Source organism: Notamacropus eugenii, chromosome 6, assembly GCF_028372415.1.
Source record: "Notamacropus eugenii isolate mMacEug1 chromosome 6, mMacEug1.pri_v2, whole genome shotgun sequence".
NCBI classification, from domain to species: Eukaryota; Metazoa; Chordata; class Mammalia; order Diprotodontia; family Macropodidae; genus Notamacropus; species Notamacropus eugenii.
Genome location: NC_092877.1, coordinates 161915971 through 161930906, shown reverse-complemented (window position 1 = coordinate 161930906; position 14936 = coordinate 161915971). Strand labels below are relative to the sequence as shown.

Below are 14936 nucleotides of genomic sequence, written 5' to 3'. Positions count from 1 at the left end.
ATATCTTCCTGATTAACTATTTTCAGTGACATTTTGTCAAAAAGCCAATGTATGGTTTTTTTTCTCTTTTTTAAAGATATTTTCTTTTTTTTTTTTTTTTCACCAGTAGCCATAGACATTATTTCACTTTTTGGCATGCAGAAATTTTAAGCATTTTGTTACATGCAGTACTCTGAGAACAACTACCTGCTGGTGGTACTTCTTGTAAACCCCAGAGTAGTTATTTAGAATACTTGATCCTATTTTCCATGCCCAACCATTTTATGACATATAAATAGCATATCTATTTTTCTTCTGTTTAAAACTAAATCTTCAAAGATTTAGAGGCTTATTTTTTTTTAACTTTCAGGTTGTTTCTGCTATTTGAAAATTCCTCAAAACCCTACTGTAATTTAATGTAAAATAATATCACAGATTGCTAGACTAAAAACAAAACAACCTAATTAATAGATTTAAGAGATTTTGCTTAATTACTGATAATCAACAGACTATTCTGTGCATGATATCACCTGCTTTCCATCTGCTAGTCGTCTTATGTTGCCAGTACATATTTTTAGCCAAAATTGTACAAAGAATGTTATACAAAAGAATGAACACTGGACTTGTGCTCACTGGGGCTTTGAATTATTGAACACATCCTATCTTTGTAACCATGTAAAACCACAAGGAAATGATATATTCTTTCTAAGCTACAGTTTCTTCAGCTGTAAAACAGGGATAATAATACTTGTAATACCTAGGTAACACTGTTATTGGGAGGGCATATCACAATATGAATATAAATTTTTAAAGTCCAATGTCAGACTTATTGTTATTACATTTTACTAAACTATTTCTTCATCTGTCCATTTGTCATCTTTTAGTGTCATGTTGTGACCAACCCATCTCTTTTTCTTACAATACACCTCTTGCAGAATATTCCTTAAATCCCTTGCATCTTGGCTTTGGAAAGACTATTCCATTTGCTGATGGTCAGTCCTCATATGTAGTCAATGTCATTATTTAGAAGAGTGTCCCTAAAACTGAAAATATGTGAATCTTATACCTCTTTTTTTAAAGGGAGGGCTCTTTATTTTTATTGCTCTATTGCATATGCCCAGTGAGTGTTGGGGCCCTGACAGCCTTGGACAGTCAACATAGAAAGCACTGGCCCATCACTGTCAGAGACTCTGGAGACAGACAGATGAAGCCTTTCCCCACCCAGGCTGAGGAGCTGATTGTACTCTCCACATTCTGGTTAATCTGGGACTTCCAAAAGGTCACAGGTCTTTATTTACCCTGAGCCCTTAACTCACCTTGCACTTTGCAATCTCTGAGGACCACCAAGTTGTAGATCCTCTGGACTACCCATCCCCTCCCCCTCCTCTCTCCGTATCAGTTTCTTTGACCTTAGTCAGAAATTTCCCTCCCTCTCCCTCTTCCCAAGCCTCCTTCTCCCCACTAAATGCCAAGCTGCATTTAGCCCTCAGGGGCTACCATCTTCTTCTAGTTCACCTTGTGGGATCATTACACATGAAGATATTTCTGGATAGGGAATCTGGGAGCTGCTGGATCCCTTGACTACCCCACCTAGGGCCTAAAGCATCAGGTTATATATATATAAATTGCAAAGAGAAGGTGTGAGAAGGGGTGGTGGTTGGCATCTTAGGGTACCCTGGGAAGCTTTCATTCATAGCATTCATCTCCCAACTTCCTCAACTCTTCCCTGACCCACCATAGCAATATGTATATACATATACCCATATACATCAAAACCTGTGACAGCTTGTTGTGCACTACCAAAGTTGCCACTTAAGACCCTGATTCAAGGAGAATTTGGATCTCCTAGTAACCAGGGTCAGAAGCAAGGAAGATACTGGAGAGGGAAACTGAGTGAGGTATTGGAGATGACTTTCAGGACAGTGAGCTTGTGTGTGTGTGTGTGTGTATGTGTGTGTGTGTGTATTTGTGTACTCTGTGTAAGAGGTCCAGATATTTTTATCGGTCTGTATTGACCACAGACTTATAGAGTTGGAGGTTACCATGTGGAAGTCAATAGTTTGTCAAAGGCTTATTCTAATCTAGATAGTTGAATTTGAGGTAGTAGCAGGAAATATATTTCTTGGAAGGACAATTTGGGTCCCCACTCTCATTGAGGGTTTCACCAAATATTTCTTTGGCCCGTGAGATCTTGCTGCATGCCATGATTCGGACCACACTATGAAATTTGTCATCAGTTTGGATATATGGTGTAGCCTAGGGTATAGGAACCCTGATAGTTAAAGGTGATGTATCATTCCTTTTGGTTGGCCATGAAGCTGACCCCGATTATCCCTGAGGAGCCACCTGGGCAGCCTACTGAGGAAGAACTGGAGGCCTGGTTGGAGTATTGTTCTTCTAAGTCATTTTCCCTGGAGTCATCTGCCGTTAATCTGTTGCTTTCAGTCTCAGAGGCCAGAATCTTGACAAAATCTGGCAGTTTGAAGTAATCAACCTACCTTTTGAGCCATCTCCACTCTGGAAAGTGGTCTGGCAACACATAACAAAAGAGGAAGCCATCTCGATCAACAAATAATTGTCACTGGCTGTCATGATAAAGGGCAGGGGATTCTTCTGACTGAACATTTCCTAGAGTAGTGAACCTTGGACACTGACCAGGGTAGGGTAACAAGTAAATATATACCTGCCACTCCCCCACCCACACACATTCAATGTGTTCTCAGGGAAGGTAGTGAACTCTTCTCTGACTTGGGGCATGATGACCTACCTCTTCAGTGGGTATGTCCCCTGTGATCAAGGTTAGTTTTGTGATAAGGTGGAAGTTTTGACAAAGAGGCCAGGAAGACAGAACTCCTTTAATTCATGATTTTCATTTTTTGAGTTTGTTAGGTCCTTCGTTAAACACTGGCCCAGCTGCTGGATCCTACAGTTCTGGGCAACTCTTGTTCAACTGGTAGGGGTGTCCCCCTTGTCAGAGAGTAAGTAGCTCTATTCCCCAGGGATCCAAGAGAGGCTGACTGGAGCCCCAAGGGTGGAACTGAGTCACTCAACAACACTGCAGCTGCTCCCAGGGTTTCTTTACCTCCTTTCCTCAGTCCCCTGCTGCTCTGTGCCTCTAACCCTAGTTCTGCTGCCACTTGACCTGGGGTAGACATGGCTTCAAGCTCTTTCTCCCACTAGCCATGTGTGTATGTGTGTGTGTGTGTGTGTGTGTGTGTGTGTGTGTGTGTGTGTGTGTGTGTGTATCTTATAACTTGAAGAGACATTAATTAATTTTTGTTTTGAGGTACAGGAATCTCTGAACCAGGGATCCTTAACATTGTGTGAATTGGATCTACTGATCATTTTCCTGCAGACATGATCACCAGTGAAAGGGGAATTAAAATTCCAGAATAAATATTAAGAAGGAAAATCAATCATGTTGCCAACAAGGACAGGTGTACTTTTCTACCTCTGAGAATCAAGGGAGAACTATGGTTTGATAAAAGAGCAGAGAAATTCCCTCTTTCAGTTCCTGGCTTTGAGATCTACCAGTAGTTTTAATTAATAGATGCTGATCCATTGATTGGAGATACTGTTCTTTGAATCAACCAAAATGCCTTTTGATTATTTACTTTTTATTGTTGTAGCTATCCAGGGCCTTCAACCTCTACTAATAATGTATTCAAGATTTTCTACAGACTCCTTCTCTACCCAAACAGATTAGCAACTACGTTCTCTCTCTGACACTTTTCCAGTTTCACATTTTGCATGGAGCAATGAACATCCCATCTCCTCTTTCTGTCTAAATCAAGAAATTTCAGTAGTATCGGGAGGCCCTCTGCATGCAAATAATAGATGCTCTTCAACCCATGGCTAAAAATAAAGAAGAATATTCACGTTCGTGCGCAAATAAAAGCACCCTGCCAGTGTTTATCTCTCTTCTCGTTCCTTTTTGCTTCTTCTCTCACACACTGAAAATGACAGAACAACACCAAAGAGATTAACAAGAAGTTAATGCCTAAAATAAATAAGGGGAAAAGAGTCTGCTGAGAAATTCTTAATTCACCTCACACAGTTTAATTGGACTATATCATTGGATCCAGAAAAAAATGTTATTTTAAAAACATTGTATTTTTTTTTTAATTTTAAAGATCATGGAAAACAAAAGTAACAGAAAATTGAAAAACTGTAAATGTGCACTTTTTTGGATAAAATGGGAAGACAAAATATTTTACAAACTAAGTGTTAGTAAGTTTAACTTGAAAGGATCATTAAATATATATAAAAGGAAGAAGTAATTACAAAACCCCAGTATTACTTCAAAAACAAACTGTTTCAGGCTAACTTCATTCCTTTTTTGGGGGGAAATGGGAGTGATTATTAAACTAATAGGTAGGGGGAAATGATGTGGATATACTTTATTTAGATTTTAGCAAAACCCTTGACAGAGTATTTTATGCTATTCTTGTGGAGAAGATGGAGAGATATGGCTTAGACATAATATAATCACAGGGATTCAATATTGTTCAAATGGCCAGACTCAAAGCATTGTTGTCAATGGTTCAGTGTCAGTGTCACAGGAGGAGTCCAGTGGATTATGGCAGGGATTTATTTGTGGCTGTGTGATATTTTACACTTTTGTTCATTGTCTTGGATCAAAAATAGTGTGCTCATCAAATTTTTAGATAACACAAAGCTAGAAAGAATATCTAACATATCAGATGACAGTTTGGATACAAAAGGATTTTGACAGGCTAGAGTATTGGGCAGAAAATAATGAAATGAAATTCAATAAGGATAAAGTCTTACACTTGGGCAAAAAAAAAAAAAACCTAATCCATAAATATAATATGGAGGAGGCATAGATTGACAGCATTTGGTGAAAAAGTATCTGAGGATTTTAATGGACTACAAGTACAATATTTGTCAGCCAAAAGAAAAAACCTCTTACAAACTTGGACTACATTAGAAGAGACAAATCTTTTAGGGACAGGTAGGCAACAATTTTTCCACACTGTGACCTTGTTAGGCCTCATCTGGAGTATTGTGTTCAGTTCTGAGCATTACATTTTAAGAATGTCATAGAAAAGATGAAGGATATCTAGAGGAGGGCCACTAAAATGATGAAGAATCTTGAGCTTTTCAGGAATCTGTTGTAGAAGACACAAAGTTAAAGGAAAGGGGCTTGTCTGACATGAAAAAAGAAGAATGGGATGGAGGGGAATAATTGTATTTAAGACATCACAGTGCTTTTTAAATAAATTTATTGTTTATGTATTTTATTTTACATTTTTTATTTTGATTACGACATTCATTTCCACAAAATTTTGAGTTCCAATTTTTCTCTCCATCTCTCCCATCCCCTACCCCTTCCCTCAATGTGCCCTCTCTTCTATTACATACCACCCTTCCCTTATCCCTATCTTTTCTCTTTTCTTGTAGGGCAAGATACATTTCTATACCCCATTATCTGTGTTTCTTATTTCCCAGTTATATGCAATAACAATTCTCAACATTCGTTTCTAATACTTTGAATTCCAACTTCTCTCCCTTCCTCCCTCCCTATCCATCCCCACTGAGAAGGCAAGCAATTCAATACAGGCTGTATATGTGTACTTTTGCAAAAGACATCCATAATAGACATGTGTAAGACTAACTATATTTCCCTCCATCCTACCCTGCCCCCCCTTTATTCTGTTCTCTCATTTGACCTTGACCCTTCCCAAAAATATTTACTTCTAGTTACTCCCTTCCCCCATTTGCCCTCCCTTCTATCATCCTCCTCATCTTACTTGTCACCTTCTCCCCTGCTTTCAGTGGTGTAAGAAAGATTTTCATACCAAATTGAGTGAGTATGTTATTCTCTCCTTAAGCCATATGTGAAGAGAGTAAGCTTCACTTTTCCCCTCTAACCTCCTCCCTTTTCTACTCCACTGCAAAAGATTTCTCTTGTCTCTTTTATGAGTGATAATTTGCCCCATTACCTTTCTCCCTTTCTCCTCCCAATATATTCCTCTCTCACCCCTTAATTTTATTTTTTTTTATAGATATCACCCTTCTGATTCAACTCAACCTGTGTCCTGTGTCTATGTGTGTGTGTTTGTGGGTGTGTGTGTGTGTGTGTGTCTGTGTGTATAATCCTTCTACCTCTCCAAATACTGAAGAAAGTCTTAAGAGTTACAAATATTATCTTTCCAAGGAGGAGTGTAAACAGTTCAGCTTTAGAAAGTCCTTTGATTTCTCTTTGCTGTTTACCTTTTCATGCTTCTCTTGATTCTTGTGTTGGAAAGTCAAATTTTCTATTCAGTTCTGGTCTTTTCATCAAGAATGCTTGAAAGTCCTCTATATTATTGAATGACCATTTTTTCCCTTGAAGTATTATACTCAGTTTTGCTGGATAGGGATTCTTGGCTTTAATCCCAGTTCCTTTGACTTGTAGAATATCCTATTCCAAGCCCTTTGATCACTTAATGTAGAAGCTGCCAGATCCTGTGTTATCCTGATTGTATTTCTACAATACTCTAATTGTTTCTTTCAAGCTGCTTGCAATATTTTCTCTTTGACCTGGGAACTCTGAGATTTGGCCACACTATTCCTAGGAGTTTCTATTTTTGGGTCTCTTTCAGGAGGTGATCAGTGGATTCTTTCAATATTTATTTTGCCCTCTGGTTCTAGAATATCAGGGGAGTTTTCCTTGATTATTTCATGAAAGTTGATGTCTAGGCTTTTTTTTTGATCATAGTTTTCAGGTAGTCTCATAATTTTTAAATTGTCTCTCCTGGATCTATTTTCTAGGTCAGTTGTTCTTCCAATGATATATTTCACACTATTTTCTATTTTTTCATCCTTTTGGTTTTGTTTTGTAATTTTTTGGTTTATCATTTAGTCATTACCTTCCCTCAGCTCCACCCTTTTTTAAAGAACTATTTTTTTCAGTGAGCTTTTGAAACTCCTTTTCCATTTGACTGATTCTGCTTTTTAAAGCCTCCTTCTCCTCATTGGTTTTTTTGGACCTCTTTTTCCAATTGAGTTAGTGTATTTTTAAAGGTGTTAGTTTCTTTAGCATTTTTTTGCGTCTCCTTTAGCAAGGTGTTGACTCACTTTTCAAGCTCTTCCATGGCCTAAGCCCATTGCATATTCATTTTGGAGGTACTGGATGCAGAAACCTTGACTTCCTCTGACAGCATACATTGTTCTTCTTCATTCTGAAAGGATGGAATGAAATGCCTGTTCACCAAGAAAGTAACCTTCTATAGTGTTATTTTCTTCCCCCGTTTTGGGTATTTTCCCAGACAGTTACTTGACTTCTGAATCCTTTATCAAGGAGAAGGTCCTAGTGCTCTTCCTCACCACAGGACCATGCTCAGGGTTGAGGTTCAGATCAACTGCTCAATTCTCCCAGGAGCTTTAGGTGACAGCAGGACCACCACTCTGAGCTGAGATTCAGATCAGCTGCTCAATTCCCCCAGTGGCTTTAAGCTGAGCATCTCCCACAGTGGAAGTGGCTGCTGACTCTGCCACTGCCACACAACACTGCCACCCTGCTGCTGCTTCTGCCAGCACTGCCTGCGGCCCGTGCTGGAGTGGTGGGAACTTGTTCCCCTTTTGCCCACCTGGGAAAACCCTCTCACTGAACTTTGAAGCTTTCTTTGGCTCTTGTGGGCTGAGGGATCTGAGGCCCTCCCTGGTGGGGATTCTGCCCCAGTGGCTTGTTCCAGTCCTGTTCCTCCTTGTCTGACTTGGCCAGGTCTGGTCCCTGCTCTTCTCAGCCTTCTGTTGGGATAGACCTTTCCTGTTGGTTCATTTTGGCTGGTAATCTCTTTCACTCTGTAGTTCTGTTGCTTCTGCTGCTCTGGAATTTGTTGAAAGTTATTTTTTTCCAAGTATTTTATGGGCTGTCTTGTCTTTGCCTGTATTTATGTATTTTAAACATTCTTTTTTTTTTTTTAAATTTTGAGTTCTAAATACTCTCTCCTAATCTCTCCCCTGCCCACTGAGAAGACAAGAAATAAAATATCAATTATACATGTGAAATCATACAAAACATATTTCCATGTTAACCATATTTCATAAATCAATAAAAAATAAAGTTTGAAATTATGCTTCATTTTGTACTTAAAGTTTATCATTTCTTCCTCTGCAGGTGGATAACATGGATCATTTTATTAATCAGAGTATCCAAATATTATCACAGTTGGTCGTCATTACAGCATTGCTGTTACCATGTACCATGTGCTCTCAGGTCTTCTTATTTCACTTTGCATCTTTTTTACCTGCCTCATCACAATAGTACTCCATCAAAATCATATGTAACAACCTGTTCATCCAGTTTCCAATTGATGTACATGTCTTTGACTTCCAATTATTTTCCACCACAAAAGAGCTACTATAAATATGTTTGTACATATAGTTCCTTTTCTGCCTTTTTCTTTGATCTCGTTGGGATACAGGCTTGGGTTGAAGTGCATGCACAGTTTTATAACCATTTGTGTATATTTCTAAATTTTTCTGCAGAATTGCTGGACCAGTTCACAACTCCACCAACAGTTCATTAAAATGTCTTTTTTTCTCTTATTCCCTCCAGCATTTGTCATTTTTAATGGGTGTTTGGTGATACGTGAGAATTGTTTTAATTTACATTTCTCTTTCTTATAGTGATACAGAACATTTTTTTTTCATTTGACTATTGATAGTTTGATTTCTTATGAAAACAAAATGTAGTTTCCTAGATTATATCTTTCAGTTAGGTCTATTTTTGCTTTAGCTTGATCTGAGCACAGATTGCTTCCCATGCCTTTTATACTTCAGCTGAGGCATATTCTATTTTGCTTCAGCCCTTTATTTTAAATCTCTGTATGGCTTTCTGTTTCAAGTTTTCATCTTATAAAAAATATACTGTTGGATTCTGATTTCTAATTCATTTTGCTATCCACTTCCTCCATATGAGTGAACTCTTCCCATCCCCATTTACATTTATGATTAGGAACTGAGTGTTTCCTTTCATCCCATTCTCTTCTGTTTCTTCTTTTTTTAAAGTTAAATTTATTTAATATTTTATTTAAAACAGTGAGTTCCAAATTCAACCCCTTTCTTCTTCCTCTTCACTCCTTTTTCCCACCCAAATTGAGAAGGCAAACAATTTGATATGTTATAAATTTGTGGTGATTCAAAATATTTTCATCTTAGTCATATTCTAAAAGAAAATATAGACCAAAAACCTCAAGAAAAGTAAAGTAAAAAATATATGCTTCAATGTATATTCAGATACCATTTGTTATTACTTTTGTGATGAATAGCATTTTTCATCTTCAGTCCTTCAGAGTTGTCTCTCAACATACACTTCACTTTGCATCAGCTCATGTAAATCTTTCCAGGTTTTTCTGGAGGCTTCCTGCTGATTATTTCTTAGGGTACAATAATGTCCCATTATAATTACATACAGTATTTTGCTCATCATTCCCCAATTGATTGACATCCACTCCATTTCCAATTCTTTGCCACCAGAAAAGAGATTCTATAAATATTTTTCTACATGTAGACCCTTTTCTTTTTTTAAAAATCTATTTGGGGATACAGACCTAGAAGTATTGCAAGGCAAAAAGGTATGCAGTTCCAAATTCTTTTACAGAATGTGTGAATCAGTTCACAACTTCACCAACAGTTCATTAATGTCTCATTTTTTCCATATCCCCTTCACATTAGTCATTTCCCTTTTCTGTCCTATTAATCCATCTAATAGTTGTGAGGTGGTACTTCAGAATTGTTATGATTTACACTTCTCCAATCAATAGTGATATTTCCATATGGCTATAGAGAGCTTTGATTACTTCATCTCAAAAGTATTCATATCTATTGATCATTCATCAGTTGGAGAATGTCTCTTATTTTTATAAATTTGACCTAGCTTTCTCTATATGTTTGAGAAAAAATCCCTTTATCATAGTAGTATACTTCAATTTTTTCGTAGCTACTATTACTAACTGCATTTCCCTCCACCCTATCCTCTCATTCATTTTACTCCCTCTCTCCTTTCACCCTATTCCTCCTCAAAAGTGTTTTGCTTCTTAATCTCCCTTTCTCCAATCTTCCCTCCTTTCTATCAACTCCTAACCCCCAATGCTAAGCCCTTTCCCCTCCTACTTTCTTGTAGGGTAAGACAGATTTCTTTTCCCAAGAGAATGTGAATGTTATTCCTTTTCTGAGCCAATCCTGATGAGTAAGGTTCACTCACTCTACCTCACATCCTCCCTCTTCACCTCTCCTGCAAATGATTGTTCTTACCTATTTTATGTGAGATAATTTATCCCATTCTACCTCTCCCTTTCCCTTTCTCCTAGTACATTCTTCTCATACCTTAATTTTATTGTTTTTAAATCATTCCTTAACATTCAATTTACACCTGTGCCCTTTGTCTATACTATTCTAACTGCCTAATAATGAACAAATTCTTATGAGTTACAAGTATCCCTTTCCCATGTAGGAATGTAAAAAGTTTAACCATATTAAATCCCTTCTGTTTTCTTTTTCTATTTTCCCTTTTATGCCTCTCTTGAGTCTTGTATTTGAGAGTGAAGTTTTCTATTTAATTCTGGCCTTTTCATCAGTACTTCTTGAACATCTTCTTTTTCATTTAATGTTTATAGTCAGTTTTTAAGGGTTATAATAATAACCAAGTTATCAATAACCAAGTTATTCTTGGTTATGATTCTAGTACTTTTGCCCACTGGAACATTATATTCCAAGGTTTCTGATTCTTTAACATAGAAGCTGCTAAACCTTGCTTTTTCCTGACTGACTCTGTGGTATTTGAATTGTTTCTTTCTGGTTTCTTGCAATATTTTCTCTTTGATCTGGGAGCTCTGGAATTTGACTATAATATTCCTGAGAGGTTATTGGTGGATTCTTTTAATTTCTATTTTATCTTGTGGATCAAGAGTATCAGAAAAGTTTTCCTTGATAATTCCTTGAAGAATGATTTCTAGATTCTTCTTCTTTGAGCATGACTTTCAGGTAATCCAGTATTTTTAAAATTGTCTCTCCTGGATCTATTTTCTGAATCAATTGTTTTCCCAGTAAGATACTTCACATTGTCTTCTATTTTCCATCCTTTTGGTTTTGTTTTATTGTTTCATACATTAGCTTCCATTTGTTCAATTCTAATTTTTAAGGAATTATTTTCTTCAATAAGCTTTTGTGCCTTCTTTTCCATTTGACCAATTCTACTTTTTAAGGTTTTTTTTTTTTTTTTTTTTTTGGTGAATTTTTGTGCTTCGTTTTCCATTTGACCCATTATGATTTTGAAGGCATTATTGGCCCAGTCTTTTTTTAAGGTTTTTATCTTCTTCAGTTGTGTGTGTATGTGTGTGTGTGTGTTTCTCCTTTACTAAGTTATTAACTCTTTTTTCATGACTTTCTTGTATCACTCTCATTTATCTTCCCATTTTTCTACCTCTTACTTGATTTTCAAAATTTTTTTGAGTTGTTTAATGGCCTGAGGCTGATTCACATCTTTTCTTGCAGGATGTAGGTTGTAGGAACTTTCACTTTGCATTCTTCTTCTGAGTATATGTTTTGATCTTCCTGGTCACCATAGTAACTTTGTATTGTCAGAATTATTTTTGCTAGTGTTTGCTCATTTTCTCAGCCTATTGCTTGACTTTTAATTCTTTTTCAAAATTGAGTTCTGCTTCCAGAGCAGAGAGCCCATTATCCCAAGTTTTGTGGGTTTTATGTAGTAATTTTGAGATATATTTCTATGGATCTCTAAGTTTTTAGTTCTTAAAAGATGGTACTATCTAAGGAGAGGACTGTTTTCTACTCTTCTGACTTTTGCCAGAATATGTCTGTGAGTGACCACAAGCAATCTTTTCTGCCTTGGAACTGTGACCAAGATCCCTGCTGCACTGCAGCAACATGCTCTTGTGTCCTAGTCCTCCCTCCCACCCTGGAACTTCCATCCAGGACCATGACCCGGATTGGAATATGGGCAAATCATCAGAGTCCTATCTCAATATGAGCAAAGAGACCCATGTAATCTCTTTCTGATCAGTTACTTTAGCATGTTTCCATTTGTGGGTTGAGAGCTCTAGAAGTAGCCACAACTGCTGCTGATTCTGTGGCTCCAAAGGCCTATTTTTTTTTATTAATTTATTTAACTTTTAACATTCATTTTCACAAAATTTTGGGTTCCACATTTTCTCCCCTTTTGTCCCCTCCCCCCACCCCAAAACCCTGAGCGTTCTAATTGCCCCTGTCTGCCAATCTGCCCTCCCTCCCTCCCCACCCCTTCCCTTTGGAAGGCAAGCAATTCAGTATAGGCCAGATCTGTGTAGTTTTGCAAATGACTTCCAAAATAATAGTGTTGTGTAAGAACTAATTATATTTCCCTCCATCCTATCCTGTCCCCCATTACTTCTGTTCTCTCTTTTGATCCTGTCCTTCCCCATGAGTGTTGACCTCAAATTGCTCCCTCCTCCCCGTGCCCTCCCTTCCATCATCCCCCCCCCCCGCTTATCCCCTTATCCCCCACTTTCCTGTATTGTAAGATAGGTTTTCATACCAAAATGACTGTGCATTTTATTCCTTCCTTTAGTGGAATGTGATGAGAGTAAACTTCATGTTTTTCTCTCACCTCCCCTCTTTTTCCCTTCACTAAAAAGTCTTTTGCTTGCCTCTTTTATGAGAGATAATTTGCCCCATTCCATTTCTCCCTTTCTCCTCCCAATATATTTCTCTCTCACTGCTTGATTTCATTTTTTTTTTTAAGATATGATCCTCTCCTCTTCAGTTCACTTTGTGTACTCTGTCTCTATGTGTGTATGCGTGTGCGTGTGCATGTGTGCGTGTGTTATCCCACCCTGTACCCAGATGCTGAATAGTTTCAAGAGTTACAAATATTGTCTTTCCATGTAGGAATGTAAACAGTTCAACTTTTGTAAAGTCCCTTATGACTTCTCTTTGCTATTTACTTTTTCATGCTTCTTTTCATTCTTCTGTTTGAAAGTCAAATTTTCTTTTCAGCTCTGCTCTTTTCATCAAGAATGCTTGAAAGTCCTCTATTTCATTGAAAGACCAATTTTTCCCCTGAAGTATTATACTCAGTTTTGCTGGGCAGGTGATTCTTGGTTTTAGTCCTAGTTCCTTTGACTTCTGGAATATCTTGTTCCACGCCCTTCGATCCCTTAATGTGGAACCTGCTAGATCTTGTGTTATCCTGATTGTATTTCCACAATACTTGAATTGTTTCTTTCTAGCTGCTTGCAATATTTTCTCCTTGATTTGGGGACTCTGGAATTTGGCCAAAATGTTCCCAGGAGTTTCTCTTTTTGGATCTCTTTCAGGCGGTGATCTGTGGATTCCTTGAATACTTATTTTGCCCTCTGGTTCTAGAATATCAGGGCAGTTTTCCTTGACAATTTCATGAAAGATGATGTCTAGGCTCTCTTTTTGATCATGACTTTCAGGTAGGCCCATAATTTTTAAATTGTCTCTCCTGGATCTATTCTCCAGGTCAGTTGTTTTTCCAATGAGCTATTTCACATTATCTTCCATTTTTTCATTCTTTTGGTTTTGTTTTGTGATTTCTTGGTTTCTCATAAAGTCATTAGCCTCCATCTGTTCCATTCTAATTTTGAAAGAATTATTTTCTTCAGTGAGCTTTTGAATCTCCTTTTCCATTTGGCTAATTCTGCTTTTCAAAGCATTCTTCTCCTCCTTGGCTTCTTGAACCTCCTTTGCCAATTGAGTTAGCCTATTTTTCAGGGTGTTATTTTCTTCCACATTTTTTTGGGTCTCCTTTAGCAGGGTGCTGATTTGTTGTTCATACTTTGCTTGCAAGTCTTTTATTACTCTTCCCAGTTTTTCCTCCACCTCTCTATCATGATTTTGAAAATTGTTTGGGCTCTTTAAGACCTTTTCCCAGAACTGATCCCATTGAGTGGGCTGGGATGTAGAAGCACTGACTTCCGTGTCTTCCCCTGATGGTGATCACTGCTCTTCCTTATCAGAAGGGAGGGGAGGAGAAACCTGCTCACCAAGAAAGTAACCCTCAATAGTCTTGGTTTTTTTCCCTTTTCTGGGCATTTTCCCAGCCAGTGACTTGAGCTCTGAATATTCTCCTCACACCCACCTCGCCTCCAGATCCTCCCAGCCCATGCTTCGGGTCTGAGAATCAAATGCTGCTTCCCAGCCTCAGTGCTTTGGGCGGGGGCAGGGCTTAAGTTCAGGTGCTCAGGTAGGGGCAGGGCCACCTCACGGACTCAGTTCCCTCAGGGGGTTTATGCAGAGACCTTCAACAGTGGATCCAGGCTCCTGCCTGCTTGGGGAGCCCCGGTCTGCTCCCGCCTCCACTATTGCCTCCCGAGGGGTCCTGAGTTATGGGGGCACCCCACTCCCCTCTCGACCTGTCAAGGAGGCCCTCTCACTGACCCCTGTCACCTGTGGGTGGAGGGACCTGCGTGGCCATTGGAGATCCTGTCCCTGAAGCCCGCCAGAATCTTTTCCTCTCTATGCTGCGGCCATGACAGGGCTGTACTCAGCTCCCAGTCCCGGTGCCCAGTGGCGCGAAGGACCTTTTGTGAGAGGTTTGCAGGTCTCTCTGGAACAGAAATCTCCCTCGCTCCAATGTTCTGTGGCCTCTGGGTGCAGAATTCACCGTGAGTTACTTTTTTGTAGATGTTCTATGGGTTGTGGGTTCGGAGCTATGTGTATGTGCGTCTTTCTACTCTGCCATCTTGGCTCCGCCCCTAAAGGCCTATTTTTTGTTGGGGCTTGGTCTACACCTGTGTGGCCTTTGCTGGACTGTGCTGATTTCTCACCCAGATTCAACAGAGTTTTCCTACAGATCTTCTGAGTTTTATTTGACTGGGAAATTTTTTCACCCCATCCTTTTGTAGTTTTTGTGGTTCCAGGAATTGTTTTATGGTATTCAGAGGGGTTTGGGGGAGAGTTCAAAACAAGTTCTCTGCCATCTTGTC

The 14936-nt window shown here is 38.6% G+C and overlaps 1 protein-coding gene and 1 pseudogene across 4 annotated transcripts in view; one reads left to right on the top strand and one right to left on the bottom strand.

Moving 5' to 3' along the window:
- Nucleotides 1-14936, top strand: part of FSTL5 (follistatin like 5) — a 1060999-nt gene that overhangs the window by 880623 nt on the left and 165440 nt on the right. The gene's annotated exons all lie outside the window — the stretch shown is intronic.
- On the bottom strand, nt 2056-2736 carry LOC140510824 (BTB/POZ domain-containing protein KCTD8-like; annotated as a pseudogene).